Source organism: Silene latifolia, chromosome 11 (assembly GCF_048544455.1).
Source record: "Silene latifolia isolate original U9 population chromosome 11, ASM4854445v1, whole genome shotgun sequence".
Lineage (NCBI taxonomy): Eukaryota > Viridiplantae > Streptophyta > Magnoliopsida > Caryophyllales > Caryophyllaceae > Silene > Silene latifolia.
The window spans coordinates 153,005,846-153,012,352 of NC_133536.1; the positions used below are offsets into that span (position 1 = coordinate 153,005,846).

At 42.8% G+C, this 6,507-nt stretch overlaps 1 non-coding gene across 1 annotated transcript; it reads left to right on the top strand.

Annotated features, from left to right (window-relative positions):
- The first annotated feature begins 330 nt into the window (after positions 1-330).
- Positions 331-438, top strand: LOC141615471 (small nucleolar RNA R71). The gene has a single exon (XR_012529892.1). It is a non-coding gene; the product is annotated as a small nucleolar RNA R71 (small nucleolar RNA).
- The last annotated feature ends 6,069 nt before the right edge of the window (positions 439-6,507 follow it).

Here is a 6,507-nt window from a genome sequence, read left to right on the forward strand (position 1 = left end):
GGATGCCGTCATGGCATTGACATGATGCTTTGATGTTTTTGAGTTTTCCTCAAGTCTAGCCATAGCTTGTTCAAACTTCAAGTTGATTGTGTAAATGTGAGCACTAAGTTGAGCACCCAATTGAGTAACGGAGTCCACTTCATGCTTTCCTCCTCTAGTAGCCTTGCGAGGCCTACTATATTGTGAATTATGGACCGCCATTTCCTCAATTTTGTTCCATGTTTGATTGTCATCAACTTCGGTGAACATTCCATTTGATCCCATATTGAGAATGTTCCTTGAATCTTCATATAAACCATTCCAAAATTGTTGCACTAAAAACCATTCGCTATGTCCATGGTGAGGACATGAGCGACAAATACCTTTGAACCGCTCCCAAGCTTCATACAAAGATTCTTCATCCCTTTGCTTAAAACCCGTAATTTGAGCTCTTAGCATGTTAGTCTTTTCCGGTGGGTAGAATTTTTTGTAGAAAGCTAGAGCTAACTTCTTCCAAGAATCTATTCCAAGGGTGGCCTTATCAAGGCCCTTCAACCATTGCTTTGCGGTGCCGATTAACGAAAAAGGAAATAAGACCCATCTTATTTGGTCTTGAGTCACGCCCGTTTGAGAGATAGCATCACAATAATCGCAAAAGGTTTCCATATGAGAATGAGGGTCCTCACTAGGCATTCCCCCGAATTGGCTCCTCTCAACTAGTTGGATGAAGGCGGACTTGGCAATAAAATTACCGGTGAGATGTTGCAGTGTAGGAGTACCATTTGGTAGATTCTCCTCGGTTGGTATAGAGTGTGACGAGAATTTAGGCATTGTAGGTGGATTTTGTGTGGTATTGTTTAATGGGTTCTCTTCTCCTTCTATTGCAAAAGGATTGACAAACTCACTAGTGGGTTGAACAACTTCACCAATACCTCCCAAATTCCTCCTAACAAGTCTCCTATTATTCGTCAAGGTTCTTTCGATTTCACGGTCAAAAGGTAACAAATCTCTTTGTAACCTTCTAGACATGCAAAATATCAAACAACTCGAAAACAATTAGAACAAGCCTTGAGGAGTTTTACTTCCCCAAGGTGAAAAAGACACAACTAAAAACAATAAAAGAAATCTTAAATCAATTAAACACCGTCCCCGGCAACGACGCCATTTTTGATCGAGGCCATTTCGTGTTCACAATTAAGCATATGTGGTCGTTGGTCAATGGTCGATACAAAACACAATTTATACTCCACAAACAACTCTACAATTAGTAAAGAGGCAAGTAAAGGTCGGATCCCAAGGGACGGGTATTGAAATGAGAATTCTATTGTAACTAGTAGTGTCTAGGGAGGTGTCACAAATTGGGTTGATGTAGAAGGTTACTAAACTAAAATAGCAATGAAAATAAACTAGCAAGATGAATAAAATAAGGGGTGTAAACAATTGATTAAAGGCACTAGGGTGTCATGGGTTCATAGGGGAATCATGGGATATGATCATACAAACATGTTCTCAAATTATAAGCAAGCAATTATTGTTGTGATGGATTGAGTTGGGTTATATCTTACAATCCTAGGAAAGTTTGGGTCCCGGAGCCGAATCGATTAGATTGTACAACACCTACAAGTCGACTTAATCTTTCCTACTCAACACATGCATGGTCTAACAAGACTCGAGTTGGGTTATGTCTTACAAGTCAAGTTGAAAGGATAGAAGATGATAGTAAATGCAAGGATTCATAGGCTTAGCATTTCATCAAATATAACATGTGCATGTATTAAGATCAAAACAAGCAAGCAAATAAGATATGAAAGCATATTGATTTAAGCATGAATCATTCCCCATGTTGGTTTCCCCTAATCACCCATTAAACCCTAGCTAAGAGACTACTCACTCATTATCATATTGATCATGCTAGAAAGGTTGTCAATCATACTAACATAATGAAACATGATGAATAAATGAAAGTAATTAACAATAATCAAAAAGGGATTAAGAGATTATACCTACTAATGATTCCAATAATAAAGCAAGAATAATAGAAGTACTTGAATCCTAGATTGAGAGGTTGTCAATCTCCCAATAATAACCCAAATAATCTTCAATTACCCAAAATAAAGGAAGAACAAGAGAGAGATTAAAGAACTAAAACTTGGATTAAAACTTGATTAATACTTGATTACAATATTGAAGAGAGATTTGATTGATATTAACTACACTAATTATTGATAAGAAGAACATGCTCCTCTAATTAGACTAATGGGGTATTTATAGTGAAAATTAGGGAGGATGCATTAGGGTTAACTAAGGGCTAAACTAGTAATTACACTTTTTAAGTTGAGCAAGGAGAATCCGGTATTTTCCGAGAGAAGGGCTTCTCTTTTCGTAGCTTGAAGAATGAAAATCGTCTTTGTCTTCAAATCCGTGCGGATTAGAGTCGGGACGGCCGGATCTGGTGAGAGAATCCGAGCGGATCCTTGGGCAAGACGCTCGGATTTGTGAGGGGGAATCCGAGCGGATTCCAATGTGGGACCCTCGGATTGGGCTGGACGGACGGGCGGATTTGGTACAATCCGTTCGGATTGTAGTTCAAATCAATTCTTCTTCTTTTCTTCCCTTTTCTTCATAAATTCCTTGGGGATTTCCTCGGGGACTCAAGGATCCTTTTCTCAACATTGTTCTTCTACTATGATATGTACAAAGGCCTTCTAGTCTTGTCTCTTCTTGATGCTTGGTCATTGAATACAATCAATTTAGCCTCGTTTTGCCATGAAAATGCAAGATTCTTACTCCTTTCCTACCAAGGGATCAAAATCTCAAAGAATATGCAAAACAAAGAACTAAAGATAAGAAATGACCCAAATAGGCACTAAAAAGCATGGAAACAATGGTAATTCGGGGGCTAAATATGCGCCAATTATGGTCACATCAGGGTCACGTTGGAGGATTACGGAGTGATTTGTAGCTTGCCGTGCGGGACTGAGGCTGTGGTGTGGCCGGAGACAGCCATGAGGGTGGAATCGGCTGAGGCTAGGAGCTTGATCGGTTGGAACCTGATGCCGAATACTGCTGCGGTTCCCGGGCTGGTGCCTAGTTCTTACGTCCGGGATTACTTTGCTGGGAAGAGACCGGCGATGGTGGTGATCGATGGGAGGGAGACGGCTCCTCCTCCTTGCACCGTAGAGTAGCGAGCTCGTTTGTGGCTCTGGTGGTTCTTGTCTTCGATCTACCTCGGAGACAAGGGAGAGAGGCTGTGGACGAAGCTTCTTCCCTTCCTTTCTTACCTGAGTGGCCTAGACCGTTGGGACTGGGTCACTACTGGTTTTGCTGTCCTCATTCGCTATCTGAGGGCCATGGTTCGTCCGGAGCTGATAGAGAAGGGGACTTCTCCTGCCACAGTTGGTCATGTACTGTTGCTGGAGGTATGAACCTTTATTTCGTATCATGAAAGATTATTTCCTTTTCTTATGGAATCACGAAAGATCGTTATTGATTATCTTGTCTTGCAGGCGTGGGTGTACTCCTACTTCCTGAGTCTCGCGCCCAAGAGGACGGAGCCAGTGGAGAGATCCTATCTCGTGATGAGGGATTGGGTGATGTGTCGCACGAAGAGCCAGCGTTCGTTTCACGACGTCTGTCGATGGGACATGAAGGCTCTGCAGTTGGAGGGCGTGAGTACCTTCGACTCACCCTTTTTTGTTTGCTTCTTCATTGCTTTCTTTTAGAACTGATCTTAAGAATGACCTCTTGTTTGCTTTTCATAGTGGGTGCCCAGGCCTTGGGCGGACTACATTGGCACCCCTCCTTTTGTGGCTGAGGTTCTTCGACCCAAGAGCTCAAGCCGGTTGCTGCTGAGGACGTCGATGGGTCCCGTGTGGTACTTGGGTGAGCGTTTGACTCGTCAGTGCTCTCGTGATGTCCTGACGGTCTTCATCGATCCTCCTCGGACGATGTTTAGGGAGCCTTCCGATGCTGAGAGGGATGCAGAACTGGCAGATGTCGGTGGCGACGCCCTCCTTCTTCCTGGTGAGGACTACTCGGCGTTCCTTTACCGGAGGTTGGCGTACTGGCCAGTTGTGGTAAGTGCTTTATTCTTCTTTCGATTGTCTTGAAAACATGATGAATGATCATTAATTAATGAAAACCAATTGAATCTTTGCAGGAGGTTGAGGTGGCGGGCATCGAGCCCCCAGTGTACCCCGAGACCCTCGAGTACACTGATGCGACGGGGATGACGACGATCTCCAAGCTTCGCGACTTTGACGTGGCGGTGAAAGATGCTGGCCTAGACGAGTGGCATCATCTGATTCGGAGGCTATGTTCCCCAATTTGTTTAATCTTTGTATAAGAACTCATTTGTTAAAGCTTATCCAATCATTGAGAATCCTTGTTTATTGAAACGTAGGTTGCGCCATCCCGGTTCGTGGCTTTGTGGAGGGTAGCCAACTGGCTACGGGCTACTGCCATCGAGGCACTTGCTGGCGGTCGAGGACGTCAGGTATGAACCTTCCGTTTACTTCATATTTGAATTTTCTAACTTTCTTTATATTTGAAATGATTGACATGAGCCAATTCTTGTCGTTTGCAGAGGGAGCGTGACTTGGAGCGAGAGCTAGCCCAGTCCCGAGAGGAGACGGCTCGCCTGCTGAGGGAGCTAGAGGTCCGCGACGCCGAGATCGCTGCTCTCGAGGCGAGAGTTACCGAATTGGGCGGCGACCAGCAGTAGTTTGTTGCTTTTTGTTGTTTTTGTTATTGGTTGTACTTCACACACTTTTGTACATTTTAGGACCTTCATTTTGCACTTTATACACCTTGTTTCGGGCTCGAGCCCCCATTTTGGTGTACATATTCCTTTTGGTTGTATATATGATGGCATGAGCGCCTTTGATGTTGAGTTGTATGTTTGTACCTGCAGGTTAGCTTTGAACTGGTTTGGTCGACGACGGTTTATGCCGTCATGCTGCCGACATTTACACAGAAATTGCACATAAAGCACATATTTATACACATGGCCTACATTAGCGCAAGACAAAGACTCGAGAAAATGCAAAAAAATTATCGAAAATGACCGGACGGTAGGGAGGGTTACCCTCTAAAAAAATGAAAACAGAAACAAATAAGTTTGAAATGAAACGGGAGTGAAATGATTCCCCAAAAAAGAAAAAATTAAAAGAAATGGCTAATTTGAAAATGAATTATTAAATTGGTGAAATGATTCCCCAAAAAAGAAAATTAAAAAGAAATGGATAAGTGTGCTAAAATTACGAGAATGCCGATGTCGCCGTGAAATGTGTGCCCGTGGAATTAGGAAACTCGAAAACATGGTAATTTGACGGAATTACCAAAAATAATAACCCATACGAATAGGAAATTATGCCTTAAGGAATTAGGAAATATCCAATGCGGAAAATCACGGAAATACTGTTGGGGAAGAGGCGCAGCAAAAGCTGCGTCCCTTTGAAGAGGCACAGCAAGTGCTGCGCCCTTTCCTAAGTGTGTCCGTCCTGACAGATATTAGGAAACAGCTTTTAGTATAAATATAGACGTTGATGGAGGTTTTATTCACATAATTCTTCCGTCTTTCTCCGTCTTATTACATAAAACTCTCTAATTAATCATACATCATGAATACTTTAGAAATCCGTCTCAAAGAATGGACAAACGAGTTCTCAAATGTAGATAAACATGATATGGGTGCCTACAACTTTAGATCAATTTTGAGCTTGAAGCTAATTAAGGTTGTCAAACCGTTCTTGGATGCTTGTCTTGAGTATTGGGACCCGAACTATCACGTATTTGCCTTTCCTGGAGGCGATATCTACCCATTCCCTGAAGAAATTGCTGCAATTGGTGGTTGGGACCCGGAACATTTATCTGTTATACCCTGTACTTCTCAAGGGTATAAAAACAAATTTAGGGATTTGCTTGGATTGACAAGAGCTGAGGTTGACCGTCTTGTGACCTCTAAGGGAGTCCGAATGCTTGATTTCATTGATCAATTCATAAATAGGGCAGATCCTATTATCTCCTATGTTGCGAGGCGGAGGGCATTCGGGTTTTGCCTACTGCATGTTTATGTCCTTCAAGGGCATTTTGATGAGGATATGAGAGGTGACCCTCGCTATTTCAGCCTAGTCGAGCAGATGGAGCTGTGCAAGAGCCCAGCTTGCCTATGTTTAGGAGAGATCCTGTTGGGGTTAGATAATAGGAAAGCCAACCGCGACCTTCCTTATTTGGGAAGTCCCATCATTTTGCAGGTAAAAGAACACAACTTTTCTTTCTCTGTTTTTTTCGTTTTTTTTTTCATTTTTTTTTTTCTGATTCTAATACCTGCTTTGGTAGGTCTGGCTTATGGAGCGCCTTCGATTGATCGAGCCCTCAGTTAATGTTCCTGCTTATCACGCTCGCTCAATTGCAATGAGGACTAGGCTTTACATGGTGGACTTTACTCGAGTCTGCGATTACTGGGAGAACAAGATGAAGAGCGAGGATGGTCCCTTGATTAGATGGATCGTACCATGGTGGCATCTC